The 17,527-nt window shown below is 35.4% G+C and overlaps 1 long non-coding RNA gene across 1 annotated transcript in view; it reads right to left on the bottom strand.

The window, feature by feature from the left end:
* Positions 1-517: 517 nt before the first annotated feature.
* The window catches only part of LOC104868010, a 46,597-nt gene continuing 29,587 nt past the window's right edge, over positions 518-17,527 (bottom strand). The window contains exons 4-5 of the long non-coding RNA XR_781935.2: positions 14,441-14,539; positions 518-788 (exon numbers count right to left, since the gene is read on the bottom strand). This is a non-coding gene — a long non-coding RNA (uncharacterized LOC104868010). The remainder of the gene's footprint in view (positions 789-14,440; positions 14,540-17,527) is intronic.

Genomic DNA, 17,527 nt, shown 5'->3' with positions numbered 1-17,527 from the left:
CCTTCTACATGCTCAGCATAGAATAAACCTATTTCTCATCTTATGAGATCATTTTTTTACATTTGAATATGTTAAATTATTTCTAAGCTACCATATTAAAATGGAAATTTTATCTTGCTTTTTAAGTGGAAGCTATTCTACTTAAACAAAGATGAATTACAGCTTCATTACTCATAGCTCTTATTTTCAAGTCAACCAAAGTACGGAAAAAAAACAAACTCAAGAAGAGAGTTAGGAAAGAGTATTAAAAGGTGAACATAAAACAGCTGATTTTATTGTGAGCATATCATGTACCAAGGGAGAGTGATAAGAAACTTAACCGTATCTATCCATTCAATCTTAGCAAAACTCTTCGAGATAAGACCAAAGTGTTGGGAAGTGCTAAAAAATTACCTGACTTTTGGGCCCAATGTGTAACCTCTAAATTGCCGTGCACATGTAGTTTTAAATCCAGTCGAACTTATGCATCCTTCCCTGAACTTATTCAATAATGTCATTAAATATGTGCCAGTACTAAGTCTTCTATAAACAGGGCTATTCCTCCACAGTCCTGTGACTTAAGCACCTGGGAACAGTCAACAAAACAGCACATTCTTCCAGAGGAGCCTCGATGACATTTATTAGAAATCCTAATAAAATTATCAAAATTACAACCCAAATTTTCAAAGTTCTCCTCTTCACTTATCTGGTTCTTTTACACCGCATCGTCGCCAGCGAGCATTACACATTTGGTGTTGGAGACTGCATATGGTTTTTTCCTCTACAGAACTCTGCTCAGGGAGAATTTTCTGTAAGTAAAAAAAAGATTGTTATAATGACAGTCAATGGATGTGCATGTATTTAAGCTGATAAAGATTAAAAGACCATCAGTAGACATGGTAGAAGGCCTTTTAAAAAAGGACGACATCTTTTCCTTTCTCTGTATACCTCATTGCACATTGATTTTAAAAATGGAATACTAGATAAGTATGGAAGAAAAAGACATACTGCAATGAAACTACTTTTTATGGGCACTTATTCAACAACTAATTAGATATTGGATAGAAGTTATTTCCTTCAACTTGCTAAATATGTTTCCCTAGCAGGGTTAAGGATTCCAGTTAACAACTCTATTTATAGCTGATAGAAAGTGTTGAAAGGGCTGCATCAGCTTGCCCAGTAGTGGATGTGATTCTGTGGATAAATCACCATGAGTAAAGATGTACAATCTTAAAATGATCTATCACAACTGAAAATCAATATATCAAGCACATAAAATAGTCTAGGATAATTCACTCTCCAAGTAATAAATTATACGCACATATCAATGCCACATGCAATGCAATGCCTCGTAAAAAATAAGCTTAAAATTCTTAAAATATATGATTAATGAAACTAGTACAGCCTGAAAAATATATATTATACTGCTTACACTAACCAATATATTATGCTCAGAGCTTTATGCTTCTGAGAAATGGCATTTACATACACAGTATCAACAGCAAAGATAAATCAGGATTTCTTGCACTGAAGTTCAATTCTTTGAGTGGTGATTCATGTTTCACTTTTTAAAATGGTGATTTACACTAATGTATTTCTCATAAAATATTTAATACTGCCTACAATTATTGCCAAAACTATGTCCTAAGCCTTTCTATCAGGATGTACACAGAAATGCTTCCCAAAGCAATAATAAATTTGCTAACTTTGATATTTTACAATAAAGCGACAATATTTCAAACACAGAAAATTCTTGTACGACACCTGAACCTAGTCCTCTGCCTACCCATCCGCTGCAGAGCCACAGTTCAAATGCATGGGGGCAGAGAAGTCACCTCTTTCATGTAATGTGGGCTGTGTTCCGCTTAATCTATATTGGCCACTGTATTGCAAAATGTAATGCAAACAACTTTTGGAAGAATTAGTTTTGTTAGAGAAAAGTGAAATCACTAAACTTCACCTAAGCCCCATCATTCTAGAAAACAGCAGCAGTAAAGAAGTTCCCCTTACCTTTTATATTCCAGGAAACAGTTTACTGCAAAGAATTATACTTCCTTTTCTAGATAACACTAAAGAACCTTATATGAGGACATACGCAGACTACAAATTCTCACCTTTTTTCTCATGAATGTACTCACTACCCCAGGCAAATTGCTTGGCAATATGGATTGAACAAAATTTAGTCAAGCTTCTCTCATCTGATTTATCTTGAGTTCCTACATTTTGGCCCATCTTTGGGTTTAAAAGAGTGTTAAAATACTACATAATTTCTCCTCAATGGTCCTTCTTGGGAATCAGATATGCAAAGAGAAACATTTTCTGTCCAGCTGTCCAATCATTCCCCTTACTTATGCCAGTTCCCAACATCTGGTTATTTCGAGCCTTCTCTCTTCTTCCCTACGAAAGAAGAGCTTTTCTGCTAGACCTTGGAGATATGTACAGGATATCTTTTTATTTTTAATGGTATATCTTTTGGGCAGGGAGCATCTTCCCATTGCAATGGTCTTTCAAAATAAAATCTTTTTACCTAATTACAGATTTTTAAAACTTGATGGCATCAGAAAGCTAGATAGTCAACTAGCAGTAGTGAATGCTTAAAGTCTTCCTCTAAGCTCCAATTGCTACATTAGGACCTTGCATTTTTGACATTAGTTTTGTTGAGATATACTTCACATCTCCACGTGCAAAAAAAAAAAAATCAGCTTTTGTAATGTAGTTTCTACTATATGCAGCACTTTGTGTAACTATGACCACTAAAATACTGTATTTTGAGCAATAAATCAGTAAAATTATAAGTGAATGCTTCATTTGTCTTTAAACAATTGCTATCATTTCTACTTTTCTTGATATTGAAGTAAATACACAACTTTTTAATTAGTGCAATATCGATGTATCTCCTAATTTTTGTTTTTCAGCATGTGTTTAATAACATTTTAGTTCACTTCCCATTCGACAAGTATCAACATATTCATATGCCCAGTACTTATATGCTTTGCTAATTTATTTAAAGGAAAATCTAAGATATTATGAAATTCTACAAACAGGGCAACCCAATTAGTAGGGATTGGGGTGGGAGTGAGGACTGGTTAAAAAAATTACTTCCCGAAAACAGATTGGATACGGCCTCAAGTTAAGTTGGTAAGAAGCAGGGTGAATCAGTGAATGGTTGGAAAGAACTTTCCGTGGATAAGAAATGGCAAATGTCCAGGAGAGGGTCAAAACCTCATGCGTGATAAGTCTGGGCCACAGAGAGCACTACAAGCCAGTGTGCTTTCGGATCACACTGAACAGAAGCAGAGCCGCGTCTTGTAAGACCCACAGCATGTCGTGTACATGGGGCTTTATCCCAAAAACAAAGAGAAACCAGTGGACAGTTTTATGAAAATGACGTGAGAAGATCTATAGATCCCTCTGGCTGCAGTGCTGAGAAGAGATCACAAGGCTGCAAACATGGCTACAAGAACATTAGATCATAAGTAGCTTTTGTCCTCACTGTATAACATAATGTTCTTGTTACTTGTGATTTTCACGAGGGATGAGCTACAGTATGGTGTCTTCAGACTTTGGCTTTGGCAGTCCAGATTTGAAAGGCACTATATTTGCCTGTTGGCAGAGCTCTTTCCCAGAGCTCCTGTAGGTTGGCTGGATTTGCCAAGTTCTATGGCAAACCATCTGTGCAAATACCCTCTGCTTTCTCCAGCACGTTTAGCTCTATGAGTCTGTTCAGAGAACTCTGAAACTCTGTTTCATTATTTCATTTTAGTTGCAATCAGAGGAAAAGCTTTAAGAATTTCTTGAAATGGTTTATGGTGTAAAACGTTTATTTTTGCCCTTTTCTTTTCATTAGTATAGTACCTGAAATTGGTGGTGCTAATTACCTACTGATACTTCTTGAACATGTAATTAAGCTACAAATTCTTCTGAAGTTTCTCATATTAATAAGTAAATGAATAATTATATGATAGACCTTCTCTACTTCTTTCGAGCCCTTTCTGTATGCATGAAATATAGCAAATCAGGTATATTTCATATTTAATTAGGATAAATGTTTACCTTCATTTTCCAAATGAGTCAATGCAGACTCTGATAGTAATAAAGCTACCTAAAAATTAATGTGGTAAAGATATTGTGAAAAAGAAGAAAGAAATACAAAGCAACTAATAAGATACATTTCTTGGCCTCAGGAGAAAAAAGATAAGAATTTTTGAAAGGAAGCCAAGTTCAAGGTTTTCCTTATACAAGAAGCACAATTTATTCAACTTAGGCTCTTTCAAAGCAAAAGTTAAAAATTTATTTTGCATGCTTGTAAAATTTAGGATTCATAATTCAAGTCTCAACTTATGTCTAAAATTGTCTTAGACTTTCTAGTATAATTCTATATTTCTAGTTCTTTCTACAATGAAATCCATTTGTTTACAAAATATTTACAGTGTTTAATTACTACCTTATCTATCATATCTAAAATTTTCAGTGGCAGAAAGTACTAAGTCGTTTCCTTCACTCTAAAGCAGATTGGTTCTCCAGTAAAATCAGTTCTTTGACTAGGCCTTTTGGTAGATGGACTACAAAAGGGAGAGGATAAGCAAATGAAGAAAGTATAGAACCTTTCAGAAAAGAAATGGTGAGCTCTCGTAGCTGTAACTAAAAAGGAGCAGAGGAAGAGAGGCTAGAAACAAAGATTCAAAAAGAAGATGCAATGAAAGCCAGAAAATGATAATATGAGATTAGTTCTGGTGTAAGTCTTCCATTTAAAGATTATTATGTCTTGATTAAAATGAGAATCAAGACCTGTCATATAGAGGTACAAGATCCCAACAATGAATGTAACTGTACTGTATCCCTAAAATGTACCAGTATACTCAAATAAAGCTGAAAAAAAAGATTATTATGAAGCCCTATCCTGCTTCATGAAGAGTTCTCTTAAAATATACAACACTGACTAAGATTTAGTGTCAGGTGTATGCTTGTTTAAATGCACTTACATGTATCTCTTGGAGTGTGTGAGTGTGTGTGTGTGTGTGTGTGTGTGTGTGTGTGTGTGTGTTGGAAGCAGGAGTGAGGTGACAGACAGTCTCTGAAGACTGACCCTGAGGAAGCCAAGTTGTTGTTGGGATGCATTTCTATTGTCCAAAGTTAAATTCAGGAAATATGAGAATTACTGGAAATTCATTTTAAAAATTCAACTTCTGGGAGTTGATTTACAAAGAAATATAATTGTCAAGGTAAACCTGGGTAGCATTTGGGCCACAGCCCTTCCCTCAGACCACCTTGAACTCGCCTTCAAGATATAGTGTTCAAATGACTTAACCAGTCAGTTTGGCCGTAATGGGGGTGATGCAACGATTAAACCATGGAAATGAGACTCACTCTAAATAGCAGACCTGAAACCCTCACTACAGTAGTGGGAACGCAGCGATTGCCCAACAAATGGTGGCTCTTCTTTTCATCAACTTTTTAAAAAAAGAACAAAAATATTTGTGATGCATATGCTCCTTTAAGGGAATTACTAATACAATTTTGTCAAAAACAACAGAGTTTAAAGTATTAGAATATATTTTATATATAAAGTGTTAACACCAAACATAAACATTGCTTCATGCTTAGTGTTTCAAGGTCCAAGATACTTAATGTTATAAAATGTATGTTTCTATAAATTTAAATGTAAATGTGTTTTTTAAAAAATTATGTTCACATAAATGTCAAAGGCTACATATGCAGACATGCATAAGCACACAAGGAGAAAATTTAATGAAATAGGCAGTTTTGTCATTTAAAAACATCAATAGTATGTAAATTACTACTCAGTCCTCCTACACAACCCACACAAACTTTATTCTTGATAATCATTCACTTTATAATGAAACAAAACCTCAAATCCTTGCAATTCTCCATGATTCATTTCTGACAAGAGCCTGTTCTTCCTTTCTATCCTCTCAGGGAAAGTTGCAGGACAAATTTGGTATAAAGTCAACTCTCCATTTTGTCATAGTCTTTTCCTTATCCTTTATCTCCACTACACCTTCTTCCTTTCTGTGACACTTATTCTACTTATTCTTCCTCTCTTCACGTGTTTAATGTTATAGGTAGTAAAAAGACAAATGCTTTTTTTTTTGCATCTTTCTTTAAATGATTTAAATTAAAAATATAATTTTTATGTGTGCATCTCTGTCTTGCTCAAGTAGAAATCTCCTATTCAACAAGAGTTTTCATCAGTAAAGATTCTGTGATTTCATGAAATGGAGCACAAAGTTGTGTCCTCTGTTCTCCTGAACCATTGACCTCTGCTGTCCTCTGATCTCCTCTGCACCCAGAATAGACACATTTCAAGGACAGACTGTCCTGAAGCCTCTCCTGCCATCCACCACCTTGATCTTGTGTCAGTCCCAGCCTCCGCTGCTCTAGCCCAAGTGTATGAGGCCTCTGTTTCCCCTTTATTTGAATTAAATAATATTTCCCAAGAAATGACCTCATCCTTTATGTGTGAATTACTCTTGTTCGGTCACACTAATCAGAAATCCTTGATAGTGCCTGCCATGTTTTATCCTACATCACATAGAGGAAAATAAGATAATTACAGCCAAGTGTATTTTAATTTTATGTGTGTATGCATATTTTTTCTTTTGATAAAATGAGCTTTTGGGATTCATTGCAATTTAATCAACAAAAGCAAGACTAAGTTATAACTCCTTTTCTTTCTTTTCTTTCTTTCTTTCTTTCTTTCCTTCTTTCTTTCTCTTTCTTTCCTTCCTTCCTTCTTTCTTCTCCTGAGATAATATCAGCTGTGTCTAAGACTTTATCTCACCTATGCATATGACTTATAAATTTAAAGTTATGATTCAAACTTTCTTTGCAAACATTAAACCCATTTGTCCAACTAACAAGTAAACCTTTCTTCTGGGATGCTTCTGGATACCTCCTCTAAGTTATCTCTTGAAACTATCTTCTCAAACTGAACTTGTGAACAATCTCCATTTCCCTCTGCTCACTCCTTTCCAGAATTTCTTCTCATGGATGTCATCATAATTCTGTTATGTGAGTAAATCAGAAACTTTGGAGTCATACGTTACTCCTGAATGTATTCATTATCAAGTTCTATTGATTTTGCTCCCTAAAGAAATTTCCCATATGTGTACTTCAACCATTCTCTTTCTTTTGGACTTCTTTCCTAACTTTCGCATTCATATCCACTCTTTCCTGCTGTTAGTAAATTCTCTAGAATAATCTTGTATGCAACATTATCTTTTTAAAGCATAAATCTACCTAATTCACTTTTTTTGCTTAAATTTTTCAATAGATTTTTTTTCTTTTTGTTAAACGCTAAATAAAAATTATATTTTTTGTTTTGTTTTGTTTTGTTTTGTTTTTTGAGACAGGGTCTCACTATGTAGTTGAGACTGACCTTGAACTCACTATGTAGCCCAGGCTGGTCTCGAACTCACAGCGATCCTCCTGCCTCAGCCTTCTGAGTGCTGGGTTTACAAACACGTGCCACCATGCCCAGCTATATTTTGTTCCATGATTTCAAAGCAGGCTGGCTCCCTTCTCTCTGGGCATACCCACTTTCTTTCACACCTTTTCCTGCTCTTTTCCTAAAGCTCTTCTCTTATGCACATCATATTTCCTGTGTTTGGCACAATCTTCTTCATCCTAGGGCACCTGGTTTTCCTTAGTCATTACTGGGTATCCTTCGTATTTTTTCTTTTGTGTCATAAGCTCTGGAAACACCATCTTCCCATCTTTGATAAAGTCAGATCTCTTTGTATTCTTTTATTGACCTGTATGTCTCTCCCTTCTAGCACTTGTCCCAATAGTATTTTTATATTTATGGAAATTAAATTTTCCTCATTAGTGTATATCTACCCTAGGTCCTGGCAAGTAATGAGTATTTAATGTATTTTCCAGTAGGTGAATGAGGAGAAAATCAACATATCTAATTCATATTTATAGTCCCAGTGTTTTATACAGCATATATACATGGGAGGTTCAAGTATTGCCTGATGATTAGATTACAAAAAGGACAGGGGTAAAAATAAAAAGAAACACTTCATAATATTGTTAGAATTTTTATAAAAATTCTTATTAAGTACATATTTGACTTGCTTGGCTGCAAATTAATAATCTTTTAAAAAACAATTTTAATTTTTCCTACGGTAGTCAATATAATTTAGGAGTTTAGAAAAACAAGACTTTGTGTTTCTCTATACAGTATTGTTTAGGTGAAAGTTAAGATATAGGTTAATTATCTTCTTATTTATGAGCTTTCTGATTCCTTCAGGGAAAGTTAAATGTTGTTTTGTCTGTGTTTCTCCTTATTTCATTAAGTCACCTACCTCCAACATCATAAAACCATATTTAATAGTTGCAGAAAGACAGGCTCCATCAATAAGTATGCTGGATAATCTTTATTAACCAATAAAACTGAAGAATGAAAATAAGATGCCATTAGAAGTCAACAACTAAAAACAGTTCCATGTATTCAGCTATGGGGTAATTTCCTCAGTTTCTGCTCAATTTCAGTTCATGTAAGCTCTGTAGCATTATTGAACTACCAATATTCTCAATAAATTATCACTGTTTTGTAAGACCAGAAGAGCTAGTATCAGAGGAAATAGAATGGTGTTAGTCATTTCATATTTAGATGGAGTTTTATCACACATAATTTCATACATGATGATATTCAATATCATGAAGACACAAAATTCTGAGTTGAATATTTCATAAAACCTTAACCATCTTACTAAAAATGTTTACATCCTAATATCCCTGTGTTGTCACACAGATGGAACAAATTAAGATTTATTAGTTGACTGCAGGTTATGACTTTAAGATCTTTTCTCAAGTTTATTTAAAATGATTAGTTTGAAAACTAATTTTATAGTCATCAATTGTGTTGATTTGGCCTGGTTAACTTAGCCTATTTTTAAAGCCACAGAACAAGACATCAGTGGCATTTGCTTTGCCTCTCTGGGAAACTGACTTGAGACATAGCCTGGTGGTTTTCATTGAAGCAGAATTAATTGCTTGCTAAATGAACTTTAAAGTCATACTACATCTTGATTAATCATGCTCTTTTTTTCCTTTTTATAACTGTTAATTAATATCCTCCTTAATAATTTTCTTTTTAAATGCACTTTTACTTATTTTAATGCAAACATTTGAAATTGTATTAAGTGATTTGCTTGAAATATTATAAACTTATAAAGAATCATAAGAATATTTTTGTAGAAATTTTCTAATGTTCTCTAGTCAGAAATATGACATTATTCGCATATTTTCCTAATACAAGTATTACTTTCAAAACAGGATGTAAGATTCAAAAACACTGTGAAGGAAAGACTTTGAGAGCAAACTTCTAAGCATGTATTATAGCTCTGTTCAAGTCTGTATAATGATCTCATCAGATGGTTTTCATCTCAGAAAATTTTCCCTATCTCATGCGAGTAATTGAAACCCAGAGTTATAGCTTATTTCCTTGGATAACAAAGAACACTGGAATTATTATTTGTCTATAATGGTTTCAAAGCAAAGGTATAAAATAACTACAGATTTCCTCCCTATTCAAATACTGTACTGATATTTGGTTTTATCTGGAATGTGTAAGATTTTCGTTCCTCTGGTACATTATGACCTTCTATTCTAAAGTAAACTTCCTTTCATAGATGTGTAAAATTTTCCTAAAATTTCTGAAAATATAATTTCTAAATGTCTTTCTAGCACCTTTTATTTTTGCATTGGCATTTCCATAAAATCACACACACACTCAGGAGTAGAATTCTGCAATCACAGAGTTGAAGCATTGGGAAGAAATAAGGTAAGTATCAGCCCCTGAAGGCCTACATCAAGATCCTGTACCAACGGAGCAATGAAAACTTTCCTTCAGCTTTTAGATTCTGTTTTGAAAATGAGTTTTTTTCATCTTGCCATTAAATTCCTAGAATATAACCTTAACATTTCTTTTAATATGTTACTTATATTTCTCCTTTTGACAAAAATTCCAGTGTTAAATAGAGCTGGGCTCAGAATTTATACAATATTGCTGGAAGTGCCCTCTCACAGAAATTCTCCAGATATTATGTAATCTATAGTCTAAAATAAAAATACATTTTAATAGGTTTCCCATATATAAATTAAAAGGACTTCACTAGTACAGTGATCTAATGGAAGGTGAAATCTCTTAATTTTATAACAAATTGTCTCTATGTAAAATATATCTAAATTTAAAGCACACAGAATGTAGTATACTTATAAAATGAAATTATAGTTTGATTTAAAATTCTTTGTTTGATTCAAAAATTAAATAGGCCATCAGTAGAGTAGCCTGAAGAACAATTATTTATGAGCACATAAAACATAGAATTAATTTAGAGGACAGCATCAAGGTATTTAAAAATCTATTCCTTGGAAGGAATCGATCTCATGTGCACAGACATACCCAAGAACTGTGAATCACATCACAGAATTAAAATAGTAAAAGCAAGCTGCTTTTCCAGACATCAGGTGCTGTGTGTGTGTGTGCATGTGTGTGCGTGTGTGTGTGTTTTAAGTATTAGTATTCTAATGTCCTTTTGGGGGTTTCTATCTAAGCAATAACTGTTAGATAAGAACAAAGTTCCGTCTGAATTTTTCTCAAGCAGTAGACACTCAATGAATTTTCCTAACTAGAAGTGAACAGATTGATGTATGAATAATCACACCCGAATTGTATTCACAGTCTCCTTCTTTAGTCTTTCCAATCTATTATGTGAACCTTGCTAGATTAATCCCCCTGACGTGATATTACATAGTGATTTTCTCAAAACCCCTTCTTCGTTTTATAGATCCATAAATATTGACTCTAGTAAGACATTCAGGATTCTCTATAAAAACACAACCCCGTTGCCTTTCGCTATTTCCCCGCATTCTTCCTTACCACCCACATGGCTCTCTCTGCTCACTACTTCTCAGACTTTTCTACTCTACCTTCATGCTTTTGTACCCTCTCTCCCAAACTCTGATTATCCTTTGTTGAGATTCTTAACCTTCAGCAAAGCTTTGCCCGACAACCACAGCCAAGGCTGTGCTCTTGCACAATGGTTAAAATCACTGCCTGAACTCTGTGCTTTGGAAGCCTCCATGTGCAGGAGATGGTACCTGCAAGCATGGACTCCCATCGCAGAAGCGGAGCTGTCTTGCTTACACATTCAGCTACTCCCTCCTCTACCCACGACAGCATCCAGTGTGTCAGCCGGGTCTGTCTGCTCTGACCGCAGACAGACTCCTATTCACGTCTGGTCTTTGCTACTTCTTAAATGATTTGCCTCAACAACCACAAGTCCGCTTGCCGCCACTGCGATCCGGGTGTGTTCCCTGTTCTTCACCCCTCTTACGTTCCGAAGTCCATCAACCAAATTGTTCTTTTTAAAAAAATAGATATTTCTAGAGTATTTAATACTTTAAAGATTTCACAACATATTTACAGTCAAAACTGAATCTTTACAATGCCCTATAAGGCTCGCTACATGAACTGATCTCTGGATCTCATCTAATCTCATTTTCTACCCTTCTCACCTCGTACCTTATGTTGTTACGTTTGCCCTTTCCTATGCATAGAATCTGAAACCTGGGATTCTCCTTGGGAAATCTGCACTTTCAGTTTCATTGACCTGTAATTTTCCACCCTCAGATCTAACGTGGTTGACTCATTTTGTCTTTCAGATCGCAGGCTTGATGTTAGTTTCTCAAAAAAGCTCTCTTCACGCAACATCCTTAACGCACACACATCACAGCCATTATCTCTCATATTCTTAATTTGGAGCATTTGCTGCTGAATATAACGCTGTGTTCAAGCAGAGTCAAGGTGTTTGTCACTCCTGTATTCCCAGTGCCCGCAGTCTTACTCACTGTTATATCTCTAGTCTTCAGAACAGTGTCTGTCATAAATCAGTGGGCAGTCAAAACTAACTTTTGAGAAAATAAATGATAAAAAATAGAAAAATGAAAAAATTAGATAAAATTACTCCTGTATTTGTATACTTTTTAAAAACTGTATTAATATTGCAGGATGTATTTGATAATTACACATGATATTTTTCATTTCAATACCTCCGTTTATTCACCTAGTTAAAAATATTAAGTGGGTAGTATTATGGTGGGTACAGCAGTTAACTCTAGAGCTTCATCACCAAGGGGTTAGAGGAGAAATGCAGCAGAAACCAGAATTATTTGTGGTGGTTGGAGCAGTTACAAAAGGCTTTCCAGAAGAAGTAACATTCAAATGAAGACCAGAAGGTGAATGGGAAACCGCAAATCAGAAATGGGAGTGACAGGTACAAGAATACATTCATCAACTTCTTTACCTCCCACCTTACCCATCAGTGTTTTCCAAAATAAAACTAGAATATGAGGGGAACAAAGCAGAAAGATCACACATGCAGTGAAAACTGGCTGCTACATTTAGTCTCCTACCTTTTACAGGGCCCAGGCGACAAAAGATGAGGAAAAGAAAGAGGATATGAAAATAATATTTATATCTATGCTGTGCCAAATAATGTTTTCCACATAAATAATATTCTTCTGCTCTCTCAGCCTCATTTCTGGAGCTCACTGACCATTCTAAATCATGTTTAGGACTGAGGTTCTTTTTTTTTTTTTTGCTGATGCCAGAGATTGAACTCAGAGCTTTGCACTTGCAAGGCAGGCACAGTTCCACTGAGCTACATCCCCAGACCCAGGACTGAGGTTCTAACTAGATCCTTTCCAATCTTCTGAAATCCATGTCTATTCCTAATATGTTATTGGACTAGGCCAGTGATTCTAAACTATGGCTTCACACTGGAATCAAGCATTGAGGATGCTCTCCAACCCAATAAATACAAAATATGGGGGAATGACACGCAGCCTTCAGTAGCAGTGAATGATTCTCAGGTGATTTTGATAGGCAGCCAAGTTTTAGTACCACTTGTCTAGCCAAGGACAGAGCTTCAGCCAGTTTAATTAATTAATTTTGGTTATCTCATCTGTATTTCTTCTTTCAAGCAGGATTCCACTTAAACCACAAACGATGATTCTATTCTTTGGCATGGCTTCTTTAATCCATTAGTCCTGAAAAAGTCAACTGTGAAGGTTGAAATAGCATAACCAAGTAATTAAGCTACTTTCCTCTCAGCATACCATCTACTGTGTCTGTTTTAATAATTCTTGGCTTCACCAGCATATGCTATCAGATGCAATTCTCTATGGGCTGGCGCTACATATTTTTAGTAACCCTAGCATTAGAAAGAAGAACAGAAGGAAGGAACACCATTTACATAACTATAAGGACATGATTCATTGAAGTTTGCAAAAGAATATCATAGGGGAATTAATGAAATTTAAAGATTAATTTTCTTTTCACTTGCTACAATGAAAGATCAGTTAGCACTTAACAAAAGCCCCATTGTATATATTATTACTAAAATGAATAACAGCTGCTGGCAGCCACTACTCCCAAAATAATATCTTCTTATTGCCCAGGCAAAAGAATACTTTACACAACCTGTATCTTAGAGTTCTCAACTGTGAAATTTAACCCTATCAGCACCCGCCTTCGAAAATAAATGCCTAATTTGAATGTAACTGTAGACCCTTGAGGTAAAGCAATGAATCACATCTTAGAAAAGTATTTTTTAATAATCAATAGATATCTCGATCCTTGTTTCTTTGAATTAGTTCATAGGCCCAATCTCTACTTAGGACAAAGATCACTGAAAATTAACATCATGTGATGTCATTGTATGACCCTCTAATCCAAAGATCTTCCTTTCTCTGTGTTATGCCTATGCTCATTAATCATGAACTTGATTCAGTAATAAGACTAATTAGACTAGAAATAGATTAGCATTTTCTTTTATCTTTAAAATAATATGATTCGCTTAGGAAGTTACCATTGCCTATCAGATTGTGGAAGAGTAGAGATGGGAACAAGGGAAATCTAACTGTGATTTTAAAAATGTTTGCAACATCATTATTTTCTATCTATGAATAAAACAACACTGTAAGTATGAATAATTAATTTGATCTCCTAATTACGGAAGTTCTGATAATTACCAGAAATATATTACTGGCTTCCAGCTTAATTTATATAGCACAAAATCTAACAAAATAATAGTAGTTTTGAAGAATTGTTCTAAAGTAGAATATCTCCCAAATTTAAATTCTACCCTCCCTAACCTAACCATAGTCTGTACATTTTTAAGAATGTCTACTCAACAGATGTAACAATTTCTCCAGGATTATTCTCAAATATTTTTTAAGATTACCACAATTCCATTGACCTTGGCCATTTTATAGCACACTGGTGGATGTTGGCAAAAGAAAATTCTCCTGATTTGTCACATGGCATTGTAAGGTTTATGTGATTAAGCAAGATTTGTCCAGAAAGTGACAGTTCACATTTTCTCACGTTATGATGAAATTGCGGAACTGCTACATTTGATCTGCGTACCATGAGGCTGACTCAGAGAGGAGGCAGGGCAGGACTGTTCCCGTCTGTGTCAACTTCCAGGGAAAGATTCTCAGCCAGTGGTCCAGAGTTTATTTTATGCTGAAGATAAAACATTAAACATTTACTTCATATCGTCAATTGTACAGTATAATAGGGCTCACAGTATAGGGCTTCCTACCATTCAATGTGATTTACTTATTCATTCTTATACCGCCACTGTTCTGCTCATTTTCAATCCTCTTATATCAGTCCTTCTATATATTTGTCATATTTGTCTCTGTGTGTACCTTACATGGCAGCTATTTTCTTTAAAACATATCAGGTATTGGCTTCATTTTTAAGGTAATTTTCTAATCTTGATTTTTAATGATACATTTTTAAAATATTACCAAATAGGAAAGATTTGAAATGAGAATTGATCTTGAATGGTAGTATATTTTTGGTTGATTATTCTGTTCTTCCTGTGCGGGTTTGTGACATAATAAATATATGTCTTGTCCCCCTTTCTCCTATTGCTGGAATACAAAACCTAAAATCCTTGGAGTCTCCAGAGTGATAAGGGTCATATTTATGTTAATGAGATGATTGGTGGCTTGGGGTCCGGGATGCCTTCAGATGAGGGCTGGATGCCAGGAATCAACTATGTAATCAGAGGATTACCTGTTTGGCTCTCTACCCTGTCTGAGAGGAGAGAGGGGCTGAAGATTTAGAAGATCACTATTGGCCAATTATCTAATAGATAACTCACATAATGGATGCCCCTCTCACAATTAATCCACCATAGAAGCCCCATGGGTAGTTTGGAGGCCTCCCATGTGCTAACCATGGAGGGTGTTGGGATGCTGGTACACCTGGAGAGGGAATAGAGAAGATTCTTTCACCTTCCCATATAACTTGTTCTATGCCCATGTTTTGGATGCTCATTGGTATATTTTATAAGAAACCAGTAAACTTATGTGTTTCCCTGAGTCCTGTAAACTCCTCTAGCAAACAAACCCAATGAGCAGGTTTGAGTTATAGCAGTTCATTAAGAAGCAAAGATACTTGGGACTGGCTTCTCAATGGAGGAGCCCGTGTCGCAGCACCTAGGACTGTATGATCTTATGTTCTCTCCAGGACAGCATCAGAATTGAGTCAAGTTTTAGGCTATTCAGTTACTGCCTATCAAAAATTGAATAATTGCTTGGTATAAGAAAAAAACATATTATTTAGTGAATAGACTGAAGTGGTGGGATTGTGAAAGGAGAATATAGAGAAAAAGTTTGCTTTTCTCTGTATAGCATTAGACTTGTATCAATCATGTTTTAAGCCACAAGAGCAATGCCATGCACGGAAGATGAAACTATAAGGAGGCATGACTGTGAAACAGAAATGCAACAGCACAAACATGCATACGATAGAATTAACAAAGCATTGCAGGTGAGATATTAGACCTATTCATGATCTATACAGGTAGAAGTGGCAAAAGAAAAGCAATGATAGTCTACTTGGTATAAAGATAGGGAGATTACAAATAATACTAAAACCCACAAGCAAAATAGGCATCTAGCAGCTGATAAGTGTAATGTAACAACTTAAGCATACCAAGCAGGTTGAATGAAAGAAATCAAGATCAGAAGTAATCAAGATCTGTGAGTATGGTACGTCTCAATGACAGAAAAAGAGATTGTGCTACTCTCGATTAAGCAACTCTGGATTAAAGGAGTTATAAGAGACAAGTGCGGGGCCGGGGATTTAGCTCAGCGGTTCGGTGGCCTGCCTCTCAAGCGCAAGGACCCGAGTTCAATCCCTAGTAAAAAAAAAAAAAAAAAAATAGACAAGTGGGAAGTGTCATTAGGTAGAAGCAAGACTGAGGAATTAAGGAGGATGCTAATTGTAAAAGACTGTGTGTGGAGATATTCCATCCTCTGTTATAGAGAATCACAAGACCCTGGAGCATTGTTAGCAGGAAAATACCAACGTCTATCTCTGGAACCATCTCTTTTCATCTAGGGAACTCTAGATAGAGTAAGTTTCAAATGAAATGATCCAGATGAAAGAATTGAATTTAAAGCTTTGAGATGCATAGAAGACAGAAATTAGAGAGGACAAGGAACTAGAAATTACAGGATTTAGTGACCAAGGAAGAAAACGTCTGTTATTGCCCCCAAGGTTTTTGCTATGATTAAATAATATTTGCAGTACGAAATGAGAAAGGAGGGTCAGTTTAGAGGGAAACATGATGACTTATTCAGCCCCTCAAGAAAAGATATCTTTTTTTAATTGAGTTTATTGGTACATTTTAGGCATACAGTCCAGTTACATTCATTATTGGGATCTTGTACCTTTGCATGACAGGTGTTGGTTCTCATTTTTTCCCCTTGTCCCTGCCCTCCCTTCACCCCCTCCTACCCTCCCCGTGTACAAACACTTTATTTCCATTTTTTCATTTTCCCCTATTTTTTTAAGAAAAGATATCTTTTACACGCCCAGGTAAACTGCTCCAGGGCGCAGTATGGTTTAGAATGTTAGAAAGCTAATATAACAAAGAAGCAAGCAGTTAATAGTCTCAAATCTTACAGGAACCCAATAAGGCATTATTGCAAAACACAAATAGTGTGCAAATAAAATAGTTCATTGGTGATCAGTAAGTTTGCTGGAAGCCCTTTGGTAGGAGCCGGACTATACAGACTTTTGAATGAATAAAATGTATTTAATGGCTTCATTATCTTCTCTCTGAAAGGAAAGATTACAAAGGGAATCTGGAAGCAGTTGAAGAGGAGTTTTTTCTTTTTTGTATTTTTTTAGTAGTAAACTCTTAAACATATTTAGGTCTAGAAATAAGTAGGCAGGGTGGAGGAAATGCTGAAAGGAAAGCAAGGATGATAAAATCGATCTACTGAGACATTGAAGATTTGGGAGTGGAACAGGACTGGCATACACGCTCTGGGCTGACATCTTTATGTTGAAGTGCAAGAAAGGACGTGATGATAGGTCAATACTAGCACTTTAGGGAAGTGTAAGGAATTTTCACTAACCAGCCTTCAAGCTCTTAGTTAAATAGGAGCTTTATTCAGTTTGTTTTATGCTAGGGTTTGGTTTTGTTTG

This window comes from Fukomys damarensis, unplaced genomic scaffold (assembly GCF_012274545.1).
Source record: "Fukomys damarensis isolate Sample0158 unplaced genomic scaffold, DMR_v1.0_HiC HiC_scaffold_17, whole genome shotgun sequence".
NCBI lineage: Eukaryota > Metazoa > Chordata > Mammalia > Rodentia > Bathyergidae > Fukomys > Fukomys damarensis.
The sequence above is the reverse complement of the archived record's forward strand: the minus strand, read 5'-3'. Positions and strand labels throughout refer to the sequence as shown.